We start from the raw sequence: 15378 nt of genomic DNA, 5'->3' as shown, positions 1-15378 counted from the left end.
ACACATTTATGCTGAAGGAAATTTGCTAACCCCATAGCCTCAAATCTATCAACTAGTGCAGACATGACATGCTGTGATCTCATATATGCTAGGTCTATGGTCTGATGTTTGAATACAGTTTTCTTAACTAGATGACCAAAATAAGCATCTTGTTGTACCTCAGCTCTGAAGTAGAGAATGTTGATGTCTCGAGGTACGTTGAGCTAATTCACTGATCTTGCATTTGCATATGACTCAGCTGTCCGCTGTCTGCTAGGAAGATCTAGCCCTATCAGATCAGTGACATCATCCTCATCACCCTCAGCATTTTCCTCCTACGAGTCATCCCCAACGCCCCCAACGGACGATGCAGCAGCCAAGTCACTGGGGTTGGAGCATAATCCACATCATTTGAGTCATCACTGTCTCTTTGCCTTTTTTAGGACACTGCCTTTTGATCTTGGAAGCAGTGGCCTTCTGGATCTTCCGAGGTGGCCTGAAATCAAGAATTAATCCATAAGAACAATTATTCAGGCAATAGAATCAATCCACATTGAAACATGTCAATTAGCACCAAGTCTGACAAAACTAACACTAGTGGACAGTCCTCACTTCTGAACATGGACCGTCCGCGGTTCATGGAACAACAAGGGCGAACCGTCCGCGGTCAGCAGGCGGACCGTCCGCGACCCATCTGTTCTGCGCAGAACCACAAAAATCGCTCAAACTTTGATTCAACCACAATTTGAGTTCTAGATCAAATCTACCAACCAAATTTTAACCATAGTATCTCCTCATCACTAGGAACAAGATCCCTCAAATATTTTCATGAATCCATGGTCCAAAAACAGATCGGAGCACCCAAACCCTACTCTCTTTAATGATGAAATCCAAGAACATAAAGAGATGAATCATTGAAATACCGAGAGGACATGATGGAGAATCTTGAAAAGGGTCCGGGGATGCGCTCGGACCGTCCGGGAACCACGACAAATGTCCTCCCCCTTGAAGCTTCCTCCCACGTGCTTGAGAGAGAAAGGAGGGAGCTTTAGGGTGGATATGGTCGGTTTGGTGGGGAAGGAGAAAAGGACACTCCCTTATAAGTCAAGTCAGGACGACCCCATCTTTTTGCGCACGGGCGGACCGTCCATAGTCCATGGACGGACCGTCCGCTGGTGCACTCAGAAACTTGGGCAACTGTCCCCAAGCGGACTGTCCGCAGTTGTTCTGCTGACACTGCAGCTGACCGTCCGCGGACCAATGGCGGATAGTTCGCAATACATTTCTGCGGCTGGAGACCTTTCTGCAGAGCCTCTGGTGAACAATTTTTGTGAACGGAGGACCGTCCGCCTCTTACCCGCGGACCGTCCGCGCTTCCAAAATTCAGACTGACTAGAATTCTGCCAACTTTCACAAATCCAACTTTGAATTGGGATCATTGCTCATATAAAATTCAAAAAATATCAAAACTAGCATGAATACCTTCCAAAGACTCATATGAGTGAGTATCAATAAGAAATAAAAATAAATCGAGTAAAATTAAGAAAACTCATAAATGGCTCAAAAATACCCCAAAATTTAGAAAATTGAAACAAAGGATGCATAGAAGAACCATATGCCACATGTGCTAGTTTTCAAGCCACATTTGAGAAGTCAATGATGTTTAGTTCATTTCTCAACTTGCAAAACCGAGATTCATCCAATGGCTTGGTGAATATATCTGCTAATTGATCATCCATGCCAATTCCATCAATCTTGATATCACCCTTGTTCACATGATCTCCAAGAAAATGATGACGGATATCAATATGCTTGGTTCTTGAATGTTGCACCGGATTAGTTGCAATTTTCACGGCGCTTTCATTACAACATAATAAGAGAATCTCATCAAACTTCACACCAAAATCAAGAAGAGTTTGCTTCATCCATAATAGTTGTGCACAACAACTTTCGGCCGAAATATATTCCGCTTCGGCAGTTGAAAGAGCCACGGAATTTTGCTTCTTTGAAGACCAAGAAACAAGAGATCTTCCAAGAAATTGACAACCACCGGAAGTGCTTTTCCTATCAACCTTGCACCCGGCATAATCCGAATCCGAAAATCCAACCAAGTTAAAATGAGCACCCTTGGGATACCATAAACCAATATTTGGAGTGAATTTCAAGTATCTCAAGATTCTTTTAACGGCGGTCAAATGACATTCTCTAGGTGCGGCTTGAAATGGTGCTCACATGTAAACACTAAACATGATGTCGGGCATAGATGCGGTCAAATAAAGCAAACTACCAATCATAGAATGATAAAGCTTTTCGTCAACCGGGTTACCTCCCTCATCTAGGTCGAGATGCTCATTGGTGGCCATAGGAGTCTTGATTGGTTTTGCATCTTCCATACTAAATTTTTTCAAGATATCCTTCACATATTTAGATTGACACACAAAGATACCTTCCTTAAGTTGCTTGATTTGAAGTCCAAGAAAGAAACTCAATTCACCAATCATGGACATCTCAAACTCCCTAGACATCATTTCACCAAATTCCTCACAAAAACTTGAGTTAGTTGAACCAAAGATAATATCATCAATATAAATTTGACAAACAAACAAATCCTTACCAATAGCTTCAGTGAACAAAGTAGTGTCAACCTTACCAATTTGGAAGCCCTTAGAAATAAGAAAATACATCAATCTTTCATACCAAGCCCTTGGAGCTTGCTTAAGGCCATAAAGAGTTTTTGAGAGCTTATATACATGATTTGGTTTCTTGGGATCTTCAAAACCAGGAGGTTGTTCAACAAATACAAGTTCACTAATATTGCCATTCAAGAAAGCACTTTTTAAATCCATTTGATAAAGTTTTATGTTGTGAGAGCAAGCATATGCTAATAAAATTCTAATAGCTTCTAATCTAGCAAAAGTTTCACCCAAATCCAAACCTTCGACTTGAATGAAGCCTTGAGCCACCAATCTTGCCTTGTTTCTCACAACCATTTCATCTTCATTTTGCTTGTTTCTAAAGACCTATTTAGTGCCAATGACATTATAATTCTTGGGGCTCTCAACTAGATCCCAAACTTGATTCCGGGTGAAATTATTTAATTCTTCATGCATAGCATTCACCCAATCCGGATCCCTCAAAGCTTCATTACACGGTTAGGTTCAAGAAAAGATACAAAATAATAATGTTCACAAAATAAAGCAATGCGAGATCGAGTTTGGACACCCTTACTAATATCACCCATGATTTGATCCACGGGATGATCCTTTGCAAGACAATGATGAATCCTTTGAGGAACAATGGGCTCTTGAGTTGATGTGGAAGGTGAAGTAGTAGAACCCACTTGATCTTGTACTTGAGAATCATCATTGCTTGAATCTTGTATCAATTGGTTGTGCTTGATTATTTGAGATAGAAGTGGAAGGATTTACTCTAATAGAGATAGAAGGACCATCTTCATCTTCATCTTCTTCTCTTGGTCTAACATCACCAATTGACATAGTTTTCATTGTATTTCTCAAGCCACCACTTCTCACATCATCAAGATTTTGTTGTTCATAATGAGACACATTGGTTTCATCAAACTCCACATCATATGCATCTTCAACAATGCCATGAGTTTTGTTGTAGACCCGATAACCCTTGCTACAAGATGAATACCCAAGAAGAAAACCATCATCACATTTGCTTTGGAACTTTGATAACCGAGTTCCCTTCTTGAGAATATAGCACTTGCACCCGAACACTCTAAAATATGAGATATTTGGTTTCCTTCCAATAAGCAATTCATATGGGGTCTTGTTATGAAATCTATGGCAATATAATCAATTTGAAGCATAACAAGTCGTGTTGATTGCTTCGGCCCAAAAACTATCCGAAACATTGTACTCGGAGAGCATTGATCTCGCCATATCAATCAAAGTTCTATTTTTCCTCTCAACAAGACTATTTTGTTCCGGAGTGTACTTGGTTGAGAATTCATGCTTGATTCCTTTCTCATCACACCATTCCTTAACTCTTGTGTTTCTAAATTTACTTTCATTGTCACTCCTCACTTTCTTCACTTTGAGCTCAAATTCATTCTCGGGCCTTGTTATGAATTTCTTGAATATGTCATATGTATCGGCCTTGTCATGAAGAAAGAAAACTCATGTATATCTTGAATAATCATCTACTATCGCAAGACAATAACAATTCCCTCCAATGCTTGTATATGTAGTAGGTCCAAATAAATCCATATGCAACAATTCCAATAGTCTCTCGGTTGACATAACACTTTTGGTGGGATGAGCATTTGCAACTTGCTTTCCGGCTTGACATGCACTACACAACTTATCTTTTTCAAATTTCACATTTTTCAAGCCAACTACTAAATCATGCATCAAGAGTCAGTTGAGTTGTTTCATGCCTACATGACCAAGTCTTCTATGCCATAACCAACCCAAAGATGATTGAAAGAACAAGCAAGTAGACAAATTTGCCTCTCTAGTAGCAAAATCCACAAGATATACATCCTCATGTCTAAACCCCATGAAGATATGATCATTTCCATCCAAACTAGTCACTACAACGTCATCTTTAGTGAAGCTAATCTTATAACCAAAATCACAAAGTTGAATGACCGACAAGAGATTGAACTTTAGAGAATCAACTAGCAAAACTTTTGAGAGAGAATGATCACTTGAGATAGGAATTGTACCAACTCCTTTGACCTTGCCTCGGCTATTGTCACCAAAGATGATGTCACTATAGCCAACCACATTATTATCAAGAGAGGAAAACATCATTTGATCTCCAGTCATGTGTTGAGTGCAACCACTATCAAGCACCCAATGTCTTCCTCCGGCCTTGTAATTCACCTATAAAAGCGAAGTAACTCTTTTAGGTACCCAAATTTTCTTGGGTCCTTGGATGTTAGTGACCAAGTTTTAGGCACCCAAATGGCATTCTTTTTAGCACCATATATAGGTAACCCAACATATTTTGCACTGACACAACCCTTAGAATCTTTCATGAGAACATAGCTAGAATCAAAGGATACGGCTTTGTTGTTGGTGCAATTCTTCTCATTATGGCCCATCTTTTTGCACTTTTCACAATATGGCCGTCCATCTTTCTTCACAAATACGGTCTTGATTTCATAAAAGGCCTTCTTTCCTTTCTTTGGAATATATCCAAGACCTTGCCTATTCAAGGTAAACTTTTGGCTTGACCAACAATAATTGAATTTTGCTCTACTATCATAGCACTTGCTCAAGTCATTTGTCAAACAAATCACCTCCTTCTTCAATTTCTCATTCTCCAAGATAAGTGACTCATCACAAGAAGATTTATCACTTGTGCTACATGAGGGGTTAGTGGAACTAGATATACAACAAGATTTGCAAGTTTCACTACTAGCTCCCATGCTCAACTTAGCCTTGTCCTTGTGATCAAGCAAGGTGTTGTGAGCTTCCTTAAGCTTCTCATGAGTTTCCTTAAGATTCTCATGAGAGATCTTTAGCTCCTCATAGGAAGCTTGGAGTGAACCATATTTCAACTCCAAGTCCTTCAACTTTGTCATTTCCTTGATCACAAGTTCACCGGCATCGTTGAGCATGTCTACAAGATCATCATATGAAAATTCTTCAAGATCATCATCTTGTAATACCTTTGCACCACCCTTTGCCATAAGACAATGTGACGTGGATAAGAGTGATGGCGCCTCCTTGATGGCGATCCCAGCAACTCCCTTGGATGGTTTGTCATCATCATCATCATCATCGGAGCTTGCATCGGAATCCCACTCAACAAAATAGGCTTGACCATTTTTCTTCTTCTTGATGAACTTCTTCTTTTTCTTCTCATCATTTTTCTTGTCTTTCTTGTTCTTGTTTGGACAATTTATGATGATACGACCCACTCTACCATATTAGAAGTAAGTCTTGTCAACAAAAGGATTTTTCGTTGATGATTGTCCTCTCTTGCCAAAGTTCTTATTGCTCGTCATTCTATTGAACCTCTTGACAAAGGGAGTCATCTCCTCATCCGATTCTTCTTCTTGACAACCACTTTCTTCTTCATTGTTGCTATCTTGAGCCTTGAAAGCCACACTTTTCTTTTTCTCATCAATTTCTCCACCATGAACTTCATCTTGAGATTTCTTGAACATGCCATGGGTAAGCACTTCTCTCAAAATTTGTGTGAGAGTAGCGGTCTTCACATTTGACCTCACAAGCAAGGTCACAATGGTGTCATATCTTTCCGGAAGACTTCTAAGAAACTTATGATTAAAATCCGCATCCGGTACCTCAAATCCAAGCCCCTTAAGCTCATTTACAATATCATTTAGCCGATTGAACATCTCGGCTACACTCTCATTCTTCTTCATGGCAAATTCACTAAACTTTCCCTTGAGCACATATAATTTGGCCTCATTTAAACTTGATGTGCCCTCATGAATTTCCATAAGCTTCTTCCATATCTCATTTGCATTTGTGAGACTTTTGACTCTGTTAAATTCACTCACATCAAGAGCACTAAAGAGCACATTTACCCCTTGATCATTTAGCACCTCATTTTCCTCATCTAGGGGGGTCAAATTCTTTGTGTCTAGGATGACATATCCATCATTCATAACTCTTCATAACTTTCTACTCATAGCCTTAAGATTAGCCGACATCCTAGTCTTTCAATAATCATAATTATTTTCATCAAAGAAAGGTGGCTTCCCAACATAAATACCATTATCACTAGTCATTGTTCTACTCCAAGATGGTTAAATCCGCAATTTAAGGAGTACTTAGCTCTGGTACCACTTGTAGAATCAAGAACACCGACTAGAGGGGGGTGAATATGCGGTTTAAAACTAAAAACACCAACACTAGAGAAATTTAATTAGTAACAAAAGAAAACCCTATGTCGTGCTACTACTATCTCTAGTTTGGGTTTGCAACCTAGGGTGACAAGATACAATTCAAGCTCTAGTAAAGTAAATAGCTCAAAGTAAAAGCAAGAATTGAAATGAGCAAGAGAAGTAACCAAGCTTGACACAAGATTTTATCCCGTGGTGTCGATGACTTGCCGGTCACCCCTAATCCACGTTGAGCTGGATTCCAAGAATCAACCGCTCCTCTATCAAGAACTCTCTTGATCTTGAGCCGGCTTGACTCAAGGAACCGCTCCACACCTCGATTCCACTAGAGTTGCTCTTCACCACTCCAGTGAGGAGAGCACAAGACCTCTCACAATTGAAATCGGGGCACCTCAACAATCTCCTTGGAGGTGATCCACGAAATCCACTTCTCCAAGCCGTCTAGGGAGCGGCAACTCCCAAGAGTAACAAGTCGATGACGCTTGCTTGAAGATTCCTAAGTGCCACAAAGCTCAAACACTTGATGCAAAGCACTAGGATGTTCTCACACTCTCAAAAATGCAATCTCTAAGAAAATGTGTGTGAGAGAGGGATGGCTCAGCTCTAATGTATCAAGAAAGTGTTCCAAATGGCCAAGAGAGCCTCCCAATGGCCGGGCATTGGGTATATATAAACATCCCCTCAAAAACTAGTCGTTACACTCTTTTCTGCAAAATCGCGAACCGTCCGCGGTTCAAAAACTGGACTGTCCGCCCTTATAAACCAGTGAGTCATAGTGCAATGATTGTGTGTGTCAGAACTAGCCGTTGGAGCCCTGGCGGACGGTCCGCGCCCTAGGGGCGGACCGTCCGCGGTTATAAGTTCTTCACCACCAGAGACGAAAAACATCTCTGGTACATTTTGAAAATGACCGGCGGACCGTCCGCACCCCAGGGGCGGACCGTCCACCGTTCAACCTTAAGATCCACCAGAGACCAAAACGTCTCTGGTACAAACTGTTAAATAGACGGCGGACCATCCGCGCCCCAGGTGCGGACTGTCCACCGTTCAGACTATCATCCCAACTAGAGATGCAACATCTCTAGTACAATTTTGAGTTAGAGGGGCAGACCGTCCGCTCCCCAAGGGCAGACCTTCCGCCCTTCATTTTTCAGCTCCACCAGAGGCAAACAACCTCTCTGGTACAAGTCTCGAATGTATGGCGGACCGTCCGCCCCTCTGGGCCGGACTGTCCGCCCTTAGGCAGTCAGCACTCAAAACTTGTTCTCTTTTTCAAGTTTTTCAAAACGACGTTATCCCTCATGCATGCATCTAGACATTTTGAGAAAATGGCACTAAAGACCCGTCAAGCACGAGTACACGACCCCTCTTGATAGTACGGCTGTCTATCCAACAAACCCGATCACTTTTCATCCACTAATCGCCTTGTGACCGGTAAAATGCAAAAACCCAATTTGATACCTTTGCCTTGAGCCCGAGCTTTGGACATCATCACCAAAACTCCATACGATCACAATCAAATCCTTTTCAACCGTGGATCAACCTATGCTCATTATCTCAAATGAAATTGTTAATACACAAGCAGTTGTCATTAGTTACCAAAACACGAATTAGAGGCCTAGATGCTTTCAGAGTGGTGGGAGGCCTCTTATATAGTGCTTGAGGTTGGTTCCTGCCAATTCTTTACATGGAAACATTCCTAACCGACCAAAATGCACCTGGCCGGCCCCACCTTGGCGCCCCTGGCCACCACCTTTCTTCGTGTGACTGCTTGGTGGACCCTCGTGTCAGGTTGTCGGTGCCGGGGTCTAGTTGGTCATTTTTGTCTGTCAGGTGGGCCTCTTTTGCTTATGTTACACAGGACGCGATCTTCTGTGACTTCGTCTGCGTTTTTTTCGTGTTTTCTTATTATTCCGGACTTGTGCTCCTGAAAACATAAATCTTCGAAAACAACTATGGAGTTAGGTTAGTGATACAAATATGTGAGTAAGAGGTATGATTTTTTTTCTTTTAAGTATAGTTGACGGTCATATTTTGCACTTAACGACCGTCAACAACCATTTACTCAACTGATCATTCCAATGGTCAAGGTGCCAGGACAGGTGTTGAGGATGCTCAAGATTCACCTGAACAAGATAGTGATGCATCCCCAGGTTTGCCCCCAAAGAGGCAGCAAACTGGTGATGCAATTTTTTGCATGCTTGGGGATATGAAAACCTCGTTCAATGATGCTTTGAAGCAGTGGCGGAGCCACCAGTATGGCGTGCCATGGCAGTCGCCATACCTGGGCGGCGACCAACCCTAGATGAACCTGCACTGCTGCGCCATGGAGGAAGCCTGTCGTCCGTTCGTTAGACTGAGGAAGAAGAAGGCAACGATTCATTTTTGGGCCTTTAACCAGTTGGGCTGGCTTCAGCCCAACACAATGCCTGAAGACCAATCATCACATTGCAGAGTGCAGACTCAGGTTCAGTACTGCTCAAGTTTGATGGACAAACCATCGGAGGCGACGGCCGACGGCGAGCCCTCGATATTCTTTTCTGCCTCCGTTCATCGGCTCCTCACCAGTCTAGTCGCTTGTTTCCTCTCCTCTCCTCGCCCAAACACTCGGATAGCAGAGCCGAGCAGGGCTAGCAGCCAGCGCCGCAGCGCGTGGTGGAGCCGGATGGGGAGCCAGCTAATCCTCCTCAAGACCCTAATTCTGATGATGCTGCAGTTGATGGTAACCGTCGGCGACGCCCAATTTCGAATAGCAGCAGGATTGGGAAAAGGTTAAAAGGTGAGAGTTGGATTATGGGATTGGACAATCCATTAATTAAATCCTACTTGCATATGTTGCTATACCATATTTGCAAATTTTGATAAATACTTCATTCAATGTTTTCAGTTGTAAGCATGAAGAGATTTTTCAGCGCGGTTTCTGGGCAAGAACGGACCAATGCTACGGTAGAAGGGGGAGATGGCAATGAAATTGAAGAGCCTATAGAAGAAGCTCAAACTGAGAATGCACCGCAAGCACAAGGTATACAAATAGAAGAAGGTGATGATTTAATTAAAGAGTTCAACCAAGATCATATTATTTCTGATCCAGGGCTACGTATTCCAATTCAAAGATTCCTTCCCAACATTAGAGATCAGGTGAAGCGAGCTTATTTGTTGACTAGGTTCATGCCCGTACATTGCTACGGGGCTAATATTATAATTAGATAAAATAACACCAATTTAATATGAAAAGATATAAAGTGAACCTACATGACACACTTATATTTGTTAGGAGACCACTCTGAACAATTGTTACAGCAAAAATATAGAAAAAAAACTATCACTTATCAGTAACAAACCTGATATCAGAGAATTATTATAAGCATCATTCCACAACTCACCATGACTCCCAATAGATTGACTACCACAAGCATCTACGCGGGGTTCAGTTGAACACCTATAGAAATCTTGTAATTCTCTAGAAGCATCTCAAAGCATGGTGGCAAGCTTTCAATCTAAAAACACATAATGCTCTAGGCATCCCGGCATCAGTTTCTTTATGGAGTCCTACATGCATGGTTGAGAATATGGTTACTACCAGCCTGTTATACCCATAGGCTCTTCAACCATATCAACTTTTTTGCATATTGTCTATAAGTAACATGAAGCAAAAAGCAGATATATAATGCAAAGGGCAACCTCTTTTCTATAAGCCAAAAGAATACATGAAGCAATCGTATAACACATAAGTTCAGATGGAGTCAAATACATAGGAGTATCAGTTACAGGCTTACAGCAGGATAAAAGGACAGTATGCATTTGAGATGATGTGCAACAGCGGCATGCTAATGTGACATGATACAAAAAAAACTACTCTCTACATGCATCGTTTGAGGCCCAATCAATCAATATATTGCAATCCATATCTGAGTTGTCTCATATTTCATACAGTAACAGCAAACTTCATAATAAAGAGGCAAGAAAGAAACACACACATGGTAGTAGGAACATCGAACCAAACATTCAGTTGCTAAGGAGAGTAGACCTGCATTGGCACGCCCCCACAATCCTCCCTGCACCATCACAGTTGCAGGTGCCTGGGCAAGTGCCGGCTATTTCTCACCTTCTCAATCCACTCCTTTCAACAAAACAAACTGAACAAGGACAAAAGAAGGGATGGCAGAAAAGTATAATTCTTACATCTATTTGTGTGTGCCTTGTTCATAGAAATTTCACAAGCATGCAAGATTTGAAACATTGTTTGATTTTATAAAATTCTTAGGACCTTGAAGTAGGTAGTGAACTGAAACTAATATGTGATCGACTTAGGCATAAATAAAGTAAATAAACAAAAAAATTTAAAGGTAGCACAACTGACATGAAGGGATAGTTTACCAACTTAAGTTTCTGGGTTTGCTGCTTCCAAGAGTACTACATTATTCAGAGTACTTTAAAGGACGACAACATTATCAGATTGTAATGTATGGAGAAAAATCCCCTATTGTATTCTGCCTGGTGTACTTCAAAGGATGACATTAACCAGTTGACATGAATAAGTGGGAATAATTGACTACGAACCACAGATTTGTTTACTAATGAAAAAGTAAAAGTGCATAGTTTAGCCGAGGCTCTTCTGTGCATCAAAAAATCATAATTAAGGTGTTTTCTGTTATGGTCTGTTAGGAGCAGTGGAGGAAACATCATGATTTGAAAAAGAAAGGAAAGACCATAACCATTATGCATATGTTACCGGAAGATTCGTTAGAAATTACAGAACCTGATGTTTACATAGAAAATTATATAAACCGGGAGTTTGCATCAGATTTTATGCAGAGCAGACGAGGTGTCTAACAACCAAACTGAAACGAGACATTCCTTCTGAAAGTGTGCTGAGGCTTCTTGAAATTTCATCCAACATCATACATTCATGTTGATGTAGTTCAATTGCATTTAGCTAATGAAAAGATAGGCTTAATTGTTATGGGAACCTACCTGTTAGGTATTGCAAGAATGTCCTCGGGGTTGACCAAGATGCATCTGTGTTGTCGATGTTGACGTAGGGTTGCAGGGAGTTCACGAACTTACAGGCAGAGAAGTGGAAGCGCCCTGATGGATGGATGGATGGATGGATGGATGGATGGATCATGGATGGGGGCGATGGGCGCGTTGCCGATTTGTTACCAGAGATGGGTCCACGTGGATCCCGTTCGAGCGGGGGAGGGCCGGAGGGGGTAACACCGACCTATTGCTGGCTGGAGTTGGTTCGCGTGGATCCTTGTTCCTGCAGTTCACATGCCACCGAAGGTCTGCCGACCAGACCGAGGCTATTGGGGTGGAGCACCCACAGCTCGATCGCCGGCTCCGGGCGCGCACCCTCCTCCCAGCCACCTACTTCAGCTCGTCCGTTGGCAGCAGGGTCGTGAGTGGTGGAGGTAGAAGGAGGCAGAGGCATTTGAAGCTGCGGTGGGAGGCGCGTTGGAACGCCTAGGGAAGGTGGCGGCGGGCGCGATAAGACCGCGGCGGCTTGGGGGAGGCGTGAACAACGGTGGACTTGGCGCATGTGGATGGCGGCGCGCAGCAGACCGGCCTCCTCGCGCGGGCGGATGGGGACCCTTTTTGCGGCGGCGAATAGGGGCATCCATTGCGGTGGAGGACGGCTGTGGACGGGTGGGTAGACGGCAACAGGGAATCCGTGCTCGGGCTGGAGGCATGCCCGTCCTCCTGCTCGCCATTGTCGCCACCAGGGACCCGCCTCCACTCGCGGCGGCAGGACAACGGCGTGACGGGGACGGCACAAAGGCGCCGGCGCAAATCTGCTCGTGGGATGCGGCAACGCGAGGGGGAGGTTGTCACTTGAGAGAGAGAGGCGGGCAATGGGAGGGTTGGAGGCTCGCATCGCACGCGCGATGATCGGACGGTGCAGATGATCGCACGGCAGAGCCACACCAAAAAATTTTCTCCCAATCGTTCTTTTTAGTAGTAGATAGAAAAGAGATAGAGATACAGAAGAGAAGAGTCCAACACAGCTTAAAAGCCATACTTTTTCTCGTAGACTTTGTGGATCGAATGAACTATAGATCTTTTCAAGAATCATGGTTTGCCAAGTATGATTGGTTAGAATAAAGTGTGGCGAAAGATGCTGCTTATTGCTTTTTTTTTCTCGAATACGCAGGAGAGCTGCGTATCTTTATATTAAGAAGAAGAAAAAGGTCCAAATACAAAAGGAACCACTCCCCCCTTGGACCAGAGAGGGAAGTAGGAGTTACATCACTTCTAAGACTATTACAAGCAAAATAAGGGGCAGGACCTGACCACACATAGTAACACAACTAACACTGTTAATAGGATGCTCTCCCTAATCCCAGGGCAGCAAGGCCCTTAGCACCACAAGCAATCCAGGAATGCGAATAATCTTTGAAGGCTTGTAGAGCAACTTGAACACTTGGAGCCGATCCATCAAAAATGCAAGAATTTCTATGCTTCCATAGAGTCCAGGCTCCAAGAATAACCAGGGAATTGAAACCTTTTCTATTCTGTTTTGGTACCTTTCTCCAAGATTTTCTCCACCACTCAGCAAAGGATTTGGCTTGTCGAGTGGGCACCAAGGAGGATAGGTCCATAGGTTGGAGAATGCCTAACCAGAATTGCCGGGCGAACACGCAGGAGGTGAGGATGTGCTGTGCTGTTTCATCCTCCTGATCACAGAGAGGGCAGCGGACTGGATAGGGGAGCCCCCGTTTTTGGAGCCAATCAGCTGTCCAACAGCGATTGCGAATAGCCAACCAAACGAAGATCTTGCATTTGTTGGGAGCCCATGATTTCCACAAATATTTCCATGGTTCAAACTGAATGGAACCAATGAAGAAAGCTCTATATGCAGATTGCGAGGAGAAAGTACCTGAGGTTTCAAACTTCCAGTGATGCTGGTCTACAGAATTGTTTAACTGAAAATCAGTTAGGGCATCCCACAGTTCCAAATACTCCACAAGTCCACGCAAGCTTAGCGCCCCCCCCTGATATCAGATATCCAAGAATGATCAACCAAAGCCTCGGCCACTGTTCTTGCTTTTCTTACCCGTGCTGGAATAGCCTGAAAAACAGATGGTGCAAGGTCCTCAAGTCTGGTTCCCTGCAGCCAACGATCAGTCCAAAAAAGAGTGTTTTCTCCATTGCCCACAATAGTTACTACTGATATAGCAAACAGTGCAGTAGTATTAGGATGGACTGGTATTTCAAGGCCAGCCCAAGGGCGATTTGGGTTGGTCTTTTCAAACCAAATCCAACGCATTTGGAGTGCCCACCCCATGACTTCAAGATTGAGAATGCCCAGTCCACCCAGGTCGAGTGGTCTCATAACTTTCTCCCAAGAAACTAGACAGCAACCTCCATTTGTCTCCTTCCGTCCTTTCCAAAGAAAGCCTCTTCTTATCTTATCTATTGCCCGGATAAACCATTTAGGGACCTTGAGAGCAATCAGCAAGTAGACTGGGATGGCAGTGAGAACAAATCGGACAAGTACCGCTCGACCAGCAAGGTTTATGAGGGGGGCCTTCCATCTAGGGAGTTTATTTGCTATTTTTTCAATCCAGGCTAAGAGATCACCTCTTCTTAGTTTCTTGTTGGAGATAGGTAAACCGAGATAGGTTGTTGGAAAGGAAGAAGTTGTGCAATGTAAAGACTGGCTGACCAATTCCACAATATCACCATCACACTGAATAGGGATGACACAGCTCTTTTGGAGGTTGGTCTGCAGTCCAGATGCCTCACCAAAAATCTGTAACAAGTCTTTTGTTAGTTGCAAATCTTCTGCTTCGGGGAGAATGAATAATGCCACATCATCAGCATACAAGAGATAGGCGCTGCCCAGAAGAATGAAGGGGGCATAGTAGACCTTCTGATTCAGCCTTTGTAAACAAACTATTCAGCGCATCCATTACCAAAATGAAAAGCAAGGGAGAAAGGGGATCTCCCTGTCGAAGCCCTCATTGGTGAAAGATGAAATCCCCTGGTTCACTATTTAGCATCACTTGAGTTGAGGCTGAGCGGAGCAGGTTATAGAGAAGACTGCGCCAAGTCGCACCGAAGCCTAGGTGAGAGAGTATTTCAAGAAGAAAACTCCAAGATACTGAATCAAAGGCTTCAGAAATATCGAGTTTCAAGAATAGGCTGGATATCTTGCGACGGTGCAAAACTTTGATGGTTTGTTGTACTAGCATAAAATTGTCATGTATGCATCTTCCTTGTATGAATGCACTTTGATTAGTTGCAACCATGCTGTTCAGATGGGGGGCTAGGCGATTTGCCTTGAGTTTTGTTACCAGTTTTGCAAAACTGTGCACAAGATTGATAGGCCGATAGTCTTTGACTTCCAATGCATCTACCTTCTTGGGAATTAGAGTGATGAATGCAGAGTTGAGCAGTTCCAATTTCCTCGAATCTCCCTGCTGTAGACTCCATATGGCTGCCATAAAATCCATCTTGATTATAGGCCAGCAGGATTTGTAAAATTGTCCCGTGTAGCCATCTGGGTCTGGTGCTCTATCAGCTGGGAGGGATCTTATTGTTGC

General features: G+C 43.1%; 1 long non-coding RNA gene across 1 annotated transcript; it reads right to left on the bottom strand.

The window, feature by feature from the left end:
- Positions 1 to 10072: 10072 nt before the first annotated feature.
- On the bottom strand, positions 10073 to 12616 carry LOC120655623. The gene is made up of 2 exons (XR_005667629.1): positions 11804 to 12616; positions 10073 to 10965 (listed from the first exon to the last, which is right to left on the bottom strand). It is a non-coding gene; the product is annotated as an uncharacterized LOC120655623 (long non-coding RNA).
- Between the last annotated feature and the right edge of the window lie 2762 nt (positions 12617 to 15378).

This window comes from Panicum virgatum, chromosome 1N (assembly GCF_016808335.1).
Source record: "Panicum virgatum strain AP13 chromosome 1N, P.virgatum_v5, whole genome shotgun sequence".
Taxonomy (NCBI): domain Eukaryota; kingdom Viridiplantae; phylum Streptophyta; class Magnoliopsida; order Poales; family Poaceae; genus Panicum; species Panicum virgatum.
This window is presented reverse-complemented; position numbering and strand designations above follow the sequence as displayed.